Source organism: Felis catus, chromosome C1, assembly GCF_018350175.1.
Source record: "Felis catus isolate Fca126 chromosome C1, F.catus_Fca126_mat1.0, whole genome shotgun sequence".
NCBI lineage: Eukaryota > Metazoa > Chordata > Mammalia > Carnivora > Felidae > Felis > Felis catus.
In genome coordinates, this window is record NC_058375.1 from 11,213,933 (window position 1) to 11,227,063 (window position 13,131).

At 54.4% G+C, this 13,131-nt stretch overlaps 1 protein-coding gene and 1 long non-coding RNA gene across 3 annotated transcripts in view; one reads left to right on the plus strand and one right to left on the minus strand.

The window, feature by feature from the left end:
* The window catches only part of CASP9 (caspase 9), a 36,808-nt gene that overhangs the window by 1,566 nt on the left and 22,111 nt on the right, over nucleotides 1-13,131 (minus strand). The window lies entirely within an intron of this gene.
* LOC102899072 lies at nucleotides 14-8,905 on the plus strand. Its single transcript, XR_440856.4, has 3 exons — nucleotides 14-1,233; nucleotides 2,926-3,015; nucleotides 8,849-8,905. It is a non-coding gene; the product is annotated as an uncharacterized LOC102899072 (long non-coding RNA).

Here is a 13,131-nt window from a genome sequence, read left to right on the forward strand (position 1 = left end):
AGGGTAGATTTGGCAATATGCGGAGACATTTCTGGTTGCCATGACTTGGGGGAAGGGGCTACTGGCCTCTAGGGGGTGGGGGCCAGGGACGCTGCCACATATCCCACCGTGCAAGGAACAGCCCTGATAACAAAGAATCCTTGCCCAAAATAGTGCTGCGGTTGAGAAACCCTGGGCCAGAGGTTCTGTAACCATCTTGTGCCTGTGGAAGGAAGAATCCGCAGCTGTTACAGGCCACTCAACGGAGCCTGAGAATGGCCCCTCCCAGTGGAAGGCAGAGTCGAAGGATGGAGAGAAGCCGAGTCCTGGGGACATCATCCGAGTCCTGGATCCAGCTTTGCCTGAAGCTAACACCGCTCCTGGACTTTTCCATTTTGTGGCCCAGTCAATGACCGGCTTAAGGCTGTTTGATGAAGTTTCTCTGCCACCTTTACCTCCTCACAGCAACGTGGTGAAATAGACTGGCCTTGTGTCCCTCTCCCTCTCTCTGCTTGATGGATGGGCAGTCCCAGGCCAGAGAGCCTGTGTGACTTACCCAAGGTCACACAGCCAGCCCACAACATGCATCACACTGGTGTTTGTTCAGTAACCTCGTACAGGACGAACCTTATTTTTATATTAAACACAGCTCCGTGGAGCAGAATGCCAAATTCACACTGATTTTCAAGATAAAATAGAACACCTCAGAAACAGGGATAGCGTTGGGACTAGAATCCCGGCGCTCTGATGTCCAGTTCAACAGGATTCTGCACCCCAACCTCCCTCACCTTCAAATGACCCATGGGTGATGACAAAATCTTTCACACCCGTCTTCTCAGCCTTACGGCGATCCTGCAGTCAAGGCTGTTGCTGGACCAAAGGCGGCCTGCTTCTTGGTGAGCTAGAGACCGAGACTATGCTGGGCGGAGGTCACTGTATTTGTACAAACAAGGAGATCACTGGGGAATGGTTTCCAGAGCTGGGACGCCCCGGCAGCAGTAAGGGCTTGAGATGAATATTCAGAGGGGGGTTTTAACATTCTAATGAAGCTGAGGTCACTGTCAGGGAATTTCTGATTCATCCGGCAGGCGTGGTCCTCGAACGTTTCTTCGTTTCTAAAAGATGATAAGCAACAGCTTCTAGGGCTTTTCTGAGTTTAGGAGGTCAGTCAGGGCATCACTCCTGAGCTCAGGGGGTCAAGGGGTCACCGGTGACACGGCCTGGACGGGGACCTAAGAAACTCAGGCCCAGAAGGTAAGTGAATCGTCCAAGACATAATGTTTGAATCTGACTGAGGACTGGAGCCCAGGCCTTAACTGCTGATGCCCACTTTCATTTCTGACTTTCTGGCTGTGGTCACAGAGCAAGGCTGTCTCACCAGAGCCTGGCCTGCCTGGGGCTGGGCTCTGACCACAAGGAGACCGAGGGTCTAAGAAAGCGTGAGGGAACTCTTCATTTGCTCCACCCTTCTCCCACCAAAAACAAGGGGCTTCCCGCGGTCCCAGGAGGAGAGTCAGAAGGCCGTCGCCAGGGACATCAAGTAAAGGGGCTTTGGGAACGCATCAGCCTAGGTTGGAATTCACACTCTGCCTCAGAGGCTGGGCGAGCTTGGGCAAGTCACATGACCTCTCTGAACCTCAGCTTCCTCGCCTGATATATGGAACCCTCTTGCAGGGTTTTGTAAAGCTGAGATGAGACATGCGAATGCATCTGACGTCTGTGTGGTGCTCGGTGGGTGTCAGCCCCCTTTCTGAGAAGGTCCTGCTTTGACCCCATTTGGAAGATGAAGTTATTGGAAAAGGTGCAAACTGTTGTCGTCTTGGGAGCAGACAATAAAACACATCTTGATCCATCCCTCTGCCAGCTCTCTCTCTCTCCTCTCTCTCTCTCTCTCTCTCCATGGCTAGAGCTCTGCCAAACCCCAATTGTGTGGACCTATCTTGTGCTTTTCTTGTGTAAGCATGTTCCTTGTGTTTTTCAAATCCCCACCACAAGATTGCCGTACAGACTGAGCACACATTTCTCTCCCTCACAGATGGGTGGGCCCTGGGCCTAGAGACTTCCATGACTAATGCAAGGTCACACAACGAGCCAGGGCCTAGCCTAGAGCGGGAATCCTCAACCTCGGTACCGTTGGCATTGGGGACAGGATAATTCCTTCTGAGGGGCGGCCCTGTGCATTGTAGGATGTTTAGTGGCACCTCTAGTCTACCTGCTAAATGCCAATAGTGCCCCGGGCCCTGCCATGACAACCAAGAATGCCTCCAGCCGTTGCCACACGTCCCCTGACTGGGAACACCGGCCCCGCTGAGAACCACCGGCCTGGAGTGCTACCCAGCGTTTCCTTGAAAACACAACTCCAAGGACCAACAGCCCGTACTTTTCTTCTTTCCTTAACACGTAGCATAATCTCTTGAAAGCAAATAGAACCCATATTTCAATATCTACCTCTGGCATCTTTTTCTAAGTATTTCCAGGGTGACAGGTGGGGGAAAAAAGTACTGGGACACAGGCCCTTTTTTCCACTCGGCTTTGAGCAAATCCACATCTTCTGTGCTCCTAGTAGATCTCCGGCCTGTAAGCCCACTCGTAAAACCAGGGCCTTAGGCAGAGCGACACTTACAGGACTCCTGCGGACTCACCACGATCAGGGGCCTACTGCTGTCTGCACTGGTGGTAGGGGGTAAGCCCTGTCACTCAGAGGAACTTTCCCAGTCCCCTCCCCCTGGTGGTTTGGGGACCTCCCTGCCCACACTGGACTCAATCCTATGATTATAAGAAAGCTGGAGTGGAGTTCCAAAGAAGTAGAGCAAAGGGCAGGACTCCATGGCTTCTTGGGATCCTTCCAGAACAAGCATTTTCTCTTTAGGCTTTGGGAATGCAGCAAGTGTGGGTTCTATTGTTTGGGTCACTACTTCCTGGACCCAAAACCCTTTCTCTGTTTAGAATTTCAGCTGTGTGCCGCCCACTTACCTGCCCCAACTGCCCGGGATGGTTGGAGGTGAAGGTGTAAGGCCTGACACCCGGCCCTGACAGGTGAGTAAACCCGCCCTCCACGTCTTCCCCCCAGACCCCGCACCCCGTACTTACCTACCTCACATCACCCCTTTTGCCCTCCGCCATGGGGTCTGTTGCCCTGGCAAAGATGAGGAACAGTGGGGACTTGGAGGGCAAAATGGGAAAAGTCACTAATAGATTTCTACGGCCTTGGTCAACCTTGGAGGTGGAGGGAGAGGTGTCTTCTCCGGCTTCCGGTAAAGAACTGCTCCTCTCCGCTCTCCACGCACACAAATTCTCAAGTGCAGTCTTACTCTGGCGACCAACCACAAGCTTGCTTGCAAGTGTACTGTTCCCCTACGAACCATTCACAGCACCTATGCAAATGTTCCTTGCTTTAAGGAGCCAATCGGTGCTGTTTATTCAAATTAAGTCACAACTACAGGCAAACTGACATTACCAATGAAAGTAAATGTTTCCTTTACCTGGAAATAGTCAGAGTGATATAGAGATTAAAATGCTGCGTGCGGCACAGACACAAATTACTAAGACGTGTTAGCGGTAGGAATCCCGAAGGAAGTATGTGAGGCTGGCATTGACATAAATAAACATAGTAAAATCTCTCTTCTCTGACATGATTGGGACTGAGTAAGTGAAAAACTGGCCAGAGGGAAATTATTAGAAACCACACATACTCTGTAAACATTTTATTTTAATTTAAAACTTGTAACTATAGGTGTGTTCATCAATCCTTTGAGTTCTTAACTGTCTTATATAAACCGCTGCCCTCGTAAATCACCTATAATTCCCTTTATTTAAAATGGCACAATGACTTTGAGACACGTACGAAGCAACCTGCACAAGCCCTTCCACGTTTTTATGGCCTTTCTTCCCCCATCTCTTAGCTTTTGCACAGACACCTAATGCCGTAGCAATTTTTTAAGGTCACGGTTATCCACTTTCTTCCAAGCGTTTAACTTAGTTTCCACATAAATCACAACTCACTTTCTGAACTCCTGTTCATGGGTTACACGCTTGATCAGTTTACAGACTGGCAGCGTGAGCAACAGCTGGCATAAGCCATTTGGGAACAAAGAAGCCGGAAAGGGGTGAGTGTCCAGACTCCATGCCGGCCTCTCCATTAAGAGAGCTTCCATCACAGGGGTGCCTGGGTGGCTCAGTGGGTTAAGCCTCCGACTTCGGCTCAGGTCGTGATCTCGCGGTTCGTGGTTCGTGAGTTCGAGCCCCGCGTCGGGCTCTGTGCTGACATCGGAGCCTGGAGCCCGCTTGGGATTCTGGGTCTCCCTCTCGCTCTGCCCCGCCCCCCACTTGCACTCTGTCTCTCAAAAATAAAAAAATGTTAAAAGACAATTTTTTTAAAGAGAGATTCTCTCACAGAATGGTGATGGATATTTCAAATATTTCACAACGTAGAACTTGGGTCTGTGGCTTGTGCCAGCTCCCCTACTTTTCTCAGCCTCCCGCGATAATTTTTCTCTGGGAAGTTGGGAGAGGAGCCATCCGCTCTCCCCACAGAGGTCACCTTTGTGCACAGCCAACCAGTGCTGCCCAAGAAAATACTGCCCCACCCTCTGGGCCATTTGGTGCTGCTGTCTCGTGCAAACGTATCCTTGCCTTGGGAACCAGTTAGTCCTGGAAGAGTCTACATTCCCTGCTTCTGCTTCCCTGGGAGATCTTTTTGTTTTTACTGGGGTGGGTGGGCAGGTCCAGCAGGGTGGGGACTAGGATGAGGCAAGCAAGACATTTACTTTGCGGCGAGATATTTTTTTATTAAAAAAATTTTTTACGCTTTTTTTTTTTAATTTATTTTTGAGAGAGAGAGACAGAGCGTGAGTGGGGAGGGGCAGAGAGAGAGGGGGACACAGAATCCGAAGCAGGCTCCAGGCTCTGAGCTGTCAGCACAGAGCCCGATGCAGGGCTCGAACTCGCAAACCTCGAGATCATGACCTGAGCCGAAGTAGGACGCTCCCCCAACTGAGCCACCCAGGCACCCCCACTTTGGGACAAGATTTAAGGGGATGCCACATGACTCAGACACCAAATGAATAGTATCTTAATGCAATTTTTAAATCAAACTTGATGCAAAAAGAACTCACATTGAACAAAATATCAAAATTTTAAACAAAGCCAGGATTAATATAACTTTGGCTCTGCAATTCCTGAGAGAGCTCTCTAGTCTACACTCACCCAAGATTGTGGCCCTAGTTCACAATCCACCAGGCACTTGAAAATAAAGTGCTAGTTATCTAACGGCCTTTATGCCATGGACCATACTGCACAAATTTCTTTCGGCTGCCTTAGTTCACTCATCTGTGAAATGGGAATAATAACAGTGCCTCGTGGGATTGCTGTGATGGTGTTGTGAGCTGATGCACATTCTGAGCTCAGAACAGTGTCTGGTTCGTGGCAAGTGTTCAAACTATCAGACAAAGCATGAGCTTTGGTTACTAGTCATCCCGAGAGCCCTGCACCGTAGGCGTGATGAGCTCCATTTTCCAGAGAAAACATTTTTTTAAATATTGCATTAGAATGTCATTTCCCCGATTACTGAGTTTCTTGGTGCTCCCTTAAATCTTGCACTTGAGGCAGGTGCCTCGCTCACCTTACCCCAGCCCTGCTCTCGGGGATGAGACTCTGAAGAGCTGAGAGGCCCCCCCTGTGGCTGCCGGACCAGGTGTGCCCGCAGCACAGCTGCCATTGCACCTGCACAGGGTCTCTGGCGGCCAACAGCTGGGCCCTGGCAGCTGCCGGCTGCATCAGGTGACCGTTGGTCCCCAGACCCCAGCCCGCTCGCCCCGCCAGCCAGCACACCAGTCTCCGCAAGTTGGAAGCTGGGCAGGGCAGTGAGGGGGTGTGAGGAGGAGACCCATGTCCTGTCCTCGTAGGGGTGCTAGATGTGGCCTCCAGACCTAGAACTGGGTTCCCATGAGCGACTTGAATGACTTCTCCAAGCCTCGATGCCATCACTGGCAAAAACAAAAAACAAACAAAAAAAAACACAGCAGACAATAGAATTTAGCGTGGATTAAAGGAGATGATGAGTTAAAGGGCCAGCATTTAGTAAGTGCTCAGTGAAAGTGAGCGGTTAACGTCATAAAGACCCACAAGGGAAAGCAAAGTCTCTGTGACATTCATTGTTCACTTGTCCTCCTTCCTCCCTACTGACCTCTGCTTATCTGGCATCAGTGGGACTCTCCCACTGCCCACCTAGTCTTTGAGCTCAGTGAGGTGGTGGGGAAGGAATAGAGGCGGGGAGTCAGGGGTCCTGGCTTCTAGTTCTGGATTCTCACTAACTAGCTGAGAGACTCTGAACTCCTCACTCCTCTCTCAGCCTCAGTTGCCCCTCTAAAAAGGAGGGGTGGGGTGAGAGGGGCACCTGAGTGGCTCAGTCGGTTAGGGGCCCAAGTCTCGCTTTCAAATCAGATCACGATCTCACGGTTCCGTGGGTTCAAGCCCCGCATCAGGCTCTGCGCTGACAATGCGGAGCCTGCTTGGGATTCCCTCTCTCTCTCTGCCTCTCCCTCCCTCTCTCTTTCTCTCTCTCTCTCTCAAAATAAACTTTAAAAAAAATAAAAATGAGGGCTAGGAGATTCAATTAGAAAATGCCCGTTGTGCCCAATCCATGAGTTTATGTTATGATAACTTTTATTTTCTAGTATGCTTTATAGTTACTATGATGTGGTTATAATTATTATGTAGTTCTAGTTATTATGCTGTAATGAACTCATTGTCCCTGGGGAAGAAAAATTCCCAGGCTTACTTGGGCCCATCCCAACATTGTCCCGAGCCAGGCCTCTGAAGTGTCCCTAACCATGGTGGGGGCGGGGCGGGGGGGACGGAGAGAGCAAAGGACTATGGGAGCCGACCCTCCAGCTGGCGGGGCGGGGGCTCTCTCCCCGGCTCCTCCGGGCCCTCCCCATGGAGCTGGGCAGGTGCAGTCTTTCCACCGATGAACGCAGCTCACTGGTGTCAAGGTCCCCAAGCTCACGGTGTTCAAGGACTGGAACCGCGACCGGTTCCACGAAGGGTCCCTTCCGCCTGAGTGCCCTTGCAGGTTAGCTTGGCAGGGGTGCAGATGCGGAGGAGAGGCTGGAGGGGAGCGGGGGGGGGGGGGGGGCACGGTTCTGGTGGGAGGCAGTGGGTGCAACCCCATGCCCTCCTTTGCTTCTCCTTCAGGGAGGGGGAAGGAGCTTTGACCCCTGAGAGGCACAGCCAGCCCCAAAGACACCCGGGGTGGAGGTGGCGCTGTGAACCAGGGGAGGGAGAGGCAAAGACCATCAGAGCCACCTGAGCCCCCTGCCCGCTAAGCCTGCAGGTCCCCCGCTCACCCGGGGCACTCACTGACGGTGGTCTTCCATGCCAAGACCTGGGGACACAGGGAAGGGTCTGCGGGCCCCACAGCTGTCAGTGGAGTAGGACACACTCCCTCCTGCCTTGCCCACCCGCTGACCCCTCCCAACAAGGCCTTTCACATTTTCAAAGAGTCCCGGATACCCTGCAGGGACATCCTGGGGTAACTAGGGTCTCTGAGCCCTCCAACGCCTCCCAGGAAGTATCCCCCACCCCGCAGGGAAGTGGCAACGGCCCCCCCCCCCCACCTCTCCTCTTAGATAAGCGCAGACCATCCTCTGTTCACCTGGCACCTTCGCTGACCCCCACAGACCGTGTGCCGTGCTGGGTGCTGGACGCAGGGAGAAACACCGGTCACCCGCCAGCGCGCGGGGACCTACGTGTGGCTGTGAGGCAGTGCAGGGTAGTGGTTAGGGGGTGGGCTCGTGGAGCCCGGTGCCTTACAGACAGATAATGACCGAGTGGCCCCGCGTGAGTTCCTCGGCTTCTCTGTGCCCCAGTTTCCTCTTCGATAAAATGGGGGTGACAGCAGGGATGTTACGAGCATCAGGGACTAAAGCACACGGAAAGCGGCCCGGCACGTGACAGAAGCCGCGCGCGGAAGCCAGTGCTTGGTGCAGTCATCGTGCAGGAAAGGTGTGTAAGTGCGGCGGGACGTGTCTGAGCCGTGGAGAGAGCGGAGAACGGCCCCAGCAAGTGGAGAGAGGAGGGTCCTCTGCCCAAGAGAGAATTTGGGCAGAATCGGCCACTCACCGCTGCCCTTTCCCGCTGTCACGGTGCAGGCCCCATCGAGGCACGTCAGAGACTTTGCAAGGGCTGGGCGGTGCCTGCCTCACCCCTGAATCTCTAGCCCCTAACCCGGGGAGGGGCACAGAGTAGGGCCAGGGGACATTTGCTGGACCATCAGGCTTCCTTTGTGGCCACTAATCAATCCTGAGATCCAGGTGGCACTAATCCAGAGCTCTTACAGGTTTCCTCACGCCTTCGTTCCACAAATATCTGTTGAGCGAGCACCTACTATGTGCCAGGCCCTGTGAGACACGTGAGGGCCCCGGCCCTGTGAAGTTGAGGCTCAGGGGAGCCCCACTTTCTACCCCAATGCTCCTGTGGGAGTGTGGTGTCTGTGCCCGGCTAACTGCGCCTTCTATCAGGATAGACAAGAATGTCGAGGGTCACCAACCCTCCAGAAACCCTGCAATCCAAGATGCCTTCCAGCGAGTTCTCCGTCACTCATACAAACCAACGCTTAGTGCTTCCCCTGTGCCAGGCCCTGTGCTGGATGTTTCCCCCAGCTAGTAAACGAGCTTAGTTATTCTGCATAGCGGCCTTGGGCGAGGGGTACTTTTATTAGCCCCCGTTCACACATGAGGAAACCGTGACCTAGAGAGGTTCAAGAACTTGCCCAAAGTTACAGATCTAGAAAGGAGCATTAGATGAGGTGTGATGTACCTGGCAGAGGGCCTGATCTTAATTTTTTTTTTAATTTTTATTTATTTTTCAGAGAGAGAAAGAGAGCACGAACAGGGGAGGAGCAGAGAGAGAGGGAGACCCAGAATTCGAAGCGGGCTCCAGGCTCCGAGCTGTCAGCACAGAGTCCGACACGGGGCTCAAACCCACGGACCGGAAGATCATGACCTGAGCTGAAATCGGACGCTTAACTGACAGAGCCACCCAGGCGCCCCAGACAGTTATCTTCCCTTTTCCCTGCTTCCCCATCACCTTCCCGGAACCCAGAGATGCCCTGTTAGCCCTCGTCTCCCCGTCCAAAGAGCGGGTCTGCAGTTCCAGAAGGGCCTTGAGCAAGAAGCATCCCAGCCAGGACTTCAAATCTGCATAATTTATCCACACACAGAGCCACTTCTGCAACCCAAGATGCCACTCCTGAACGGCTGCCCAGAGAGCTCACGCTGCCAAATCTTCCAGAAGACTCCTCATCACGGACCCACAGAGAGCAGGAGGACGCCCTGTGGCCATAACCCTCCGCGTTCCTTCGTCCAGTCAGCCTGCTGCGATCCAGCGCTCATGACGGCTCACAGAGGGCACAGGGGGTCCCTGAGGCAGCCTGGAGGCCCCTACCCTCAAGGGGCTTGTCAACTGGATGAGACGCACACAGACAAGACACTGGAAAGCTATGAAATGACACAGCATATGTCAAGGATGGGGAGGAAGGAGATGGGGGGGGCGAGGGGAGAACTGCCAAGACCAGGGACTGGCCACAGCAGGGACAGTGGTCCTGGGGCCAGGGAGCGGAGCAGCCCCGTGGCGATAGTGGTTATCCGAAGTGACATTATGGGACAGATGGCTAAGAATGTGCGTCAGAACCGAGAAGGTCGTCAGCACTGAGGGCATCTACTATCTGTCCTACTGGTGTCCTATCTGTCACTCTTCCTGTTACCTATTGCCGCATAACAAATCACCCACGAACTTCAGGACTGAAAGCTGACTGGGCTCAAGTGGGTGGTTCTCACGCTGGATCTCTCGCAAGGTGACAGACACACGGTGGTGGCTGGACTGCATCATCTGGAAGGTTTCCTCCCGCACCTGCGGGGGCGGGGAGGGGCGTCAGCTGGGACTGTTGTCTGGACCCCCTATGCGTGGCCTCTCTGTGTGGCTCAGAGACTTGGAGAAGAGGAATGTCCAGAGAAAAGAAGTTCTACTTCTTCACATGGTATCACCGGCCCCGCCCCAGGGGCCTCCCTCTCCAGGGGGAAGGAACCCAGACCCCAGCTCTCAGCTGACGGAGTGTCGACATCACATTGTCACGGCGCCTACGGGATGCGAGATCTCACAGCCATCGTGGGAAATACCAAGTGCCGACCGCTAAAGGCTCCCCGGGCAAGAGAGTGACACAGCGGGGTGGATGGCAGCACATCTCAAGGTGGGAGGGAGAGTCAAGAGTAGAAGCCGATGGGTTTTTGATCTGAGCACTTCCTGCTGTTTTCCCAAACCGAATGCAGAAAGTTCATGGCCAGGGCAGCCATCCCCAAGTTTGGACCGAGCTTCAGAACCCTTATTAACACAGCCGGCCGGGCAGCCCTGACTAATCCATCCGGGCCCACATTGCAAGACAAAACCTATTCGCCCTTTCTCTTCTGAGAAGTCCCAAGAAAGGGCTCGGAGGAATCTGGGGCTCCCAGCTCCACCGGGGACTTAAACGGAATCTCGGGGTTTGATCCAGTCCCTGGTAGCCCCCCCAGAAGGAAGATTCACAATCGACCCGGCCAAGGAAGGGGGTTCCGTGGTGCCAGCTGGGGCTAGATCAGAAATGAAACCAGGGAGGGAACAGTCAACTCTCTCTCTGTGCTCCGCCTCTTCACCGACCCAGGAGCGACATTGCCCTGCTCAGACTGGCCAGCGCTGACCAAGACCCAGTGGTCCTACCCAACAACTATGCCTGCCACATCACGGACCGGAGAAGGCTGCAGGGTAAGTGGGCACCGGAGGCCCGGGGCTCGGGGGGGAGAGGAGGCCAGGTCACCCCTGTCCAGGCAGGGGCTCTCCCCACATTCACCACCCCAGGGTGTCTGGAAGAAAGGGCGGCCGCCTTGGGGAGGCAGGACTGCATGGACCGATAAGAAGGCAGACTTCTGCCTGGGTTCAAAGCCCAGCTCGTCCACCTTCTAGCTGTGTGACCGTGGGCACGTTACTTAGCCTCTCTCCACACTGCAGTTTCCTCATCTGTAAAATGGGGATTATGAAAGCACCTGCATCACAGGGTAAGAGAAGGGAAGGAGATAATCCATGGGAAGCACTTAGACCAACGCCAGGCACACAGTCGCTGCTGTGTTTGTGGTCGGCATTGCCACTAAGATGGAATGAGGGTTAGAAGGACCACGTGGCATCGGGCAAAGAAGGCCCTTTGGATGGCCCAAGGTCAGAGTCCAAAACAGCATTCACGCTGTAACCTCAGGCTTCTGGGATTCCGCAAAGGTCCCCCGGGTTCTCATGAGATGCTCCACTCCCAACCTCAAAACTTTCCTGTCTCGTGGGACACCTGAGTGTGAGTCTCCTTTTGACATAAAGTCCAACAGTCAGGGGGTGCCTGGGTGGCTCAGTTGGTTAAGATCCGACTTCAGCTCAGATCATGATCTCACAGTTCACAGGTTCGAGCCCCACGTCAGGCTCTATGCGGACAGCTCAGAGCCTGGAGTCTGCTTCGGATTCTGTGTTTCCCTCTCTCTCTGCCGCTCGCTCCCTCACTCGCTCCCCAAAATAAATGAACATTAGGAAAAAAAAAACAGAGTAGGTTCATTAGGGGCACCTGGGTGGCTCAGTGAGTTAGGGGTCTAACTCCTGGTTTCAGCTCGGAGCGTGATCTCACGGGTCATGAGATCGAGCCCCTTGTCGGGCCCTGTGCTGCGGAGACTGCAAGGGCAGGTTCCTTAGGATTAAGTATTTTATCTCACTTTTGCTTTTTGCTGTATGTAGGCCCTACCATCCAATGCTATAAATAGATTTATCTGTAAAGCCCCAAACCTGATCATTTGAGACCTCCACAGCCTTGATGATTGGAAATCAGTCCCTCTAAAGGGTCCCCCCCCCCCTTGTCCTGCAGCTTGCCCTGGACTGAGAGAGTTCAGGATTTCCTCTTTAGACTGGGATAGTCCAGGCAAACAGGACTGAGTGGGTCCCTCTGTTAGTGTGAATGTGTCCTGAGAGCTTCCTCCTGGTGAGCTCAAACCCAGTACCTCATAAGCTTCCACACCAGCTCAATTCCTATTTTTTAAACAATGGCCCACATTTGTTTATAATAAAAACCATAAAAATTATGTAAAAAAAAAACACCTGGCCACCTGGCACCGATCTGGGGCAAACCCATGGATACAATCAGCAACAGGTGTAAGCAACCCTAAAAGGGAGACATCACAAGAGAGGCACGCTTGGAAGAGGGACCTGGGGGGGCCTGGGGGGGCCTGGGGGAGGGAGGAGGAGCTTGAAGGGGTCTAGGGGAGGGAAGAGGGACCTGGGGGAGGGAGGAGGGGCTTGAAGGGGTTTGGGGGAGGGAAGAGGGACCTGGGGGGGCCTGGGGGAGGAAGGAGGGGCCTGGGGGAGGGAGGAGGAGCTTGGAGGGGTCTAGGGGAGGGAAGAAGGACCTGAGGGGGCCTGGGGGAGGGAGGAGGGACCTGGGGGGGCCTGGGGGAGGAAGGAGGGGCCTGGGAGAGGGAGGAGGGGCTTGAAGGGGTTTAGGGGAGGGAAGAAGGACCTGGAGGGGCCTGGGGGAGGGAGGATGGGCCTGGGGGGCCCTGGGGGAGGGAGGAGGAGCTTGAAGGGGTCTAGGGGAGGGAAGAGGGACCTGGGGGGGGCCTGGGGGAGGGAGGAGGGACCTGGGGGGGCCCAGGGAGGGAAAAGGAGCTTGGAGGGGTCTGGGGAGGGAGGAGGGGCTTGGAGGGGTCTAGGGGAGGGAGGAGGGACCTAGGGGGGCCCAGGGAGGGAGAAGGAGCTTGGAGGGGTCTGGGGAGGGAGGAGGGGCTTGGAGGGGTTTGGGGGAGGGAAGAGGGACCTGGGGGGGCTTGGGGGAGGAAGGAGGGGCCTGGGGGCGCCTAGGAGAGGGAGGAGGGGCCTGGGGGGCCCGGGGGGAGGGAGGAGGAGGCATGGTGTCTAGTGATGGATGCTGGGAGGAAACAGGAGGACTCTATGCTGATCGCAGGTGTTTTTTACCCACCTCCTGGCATTGCCACTGCCTCAACTTACTCTTCTGTAAAATGGACTTGAACCAGACCAGGAGCCAGAACAAGTGGGGTTGCGTGTGGTTTGCCACAGAGCCCCAAAACAAGAGAAAGTGGG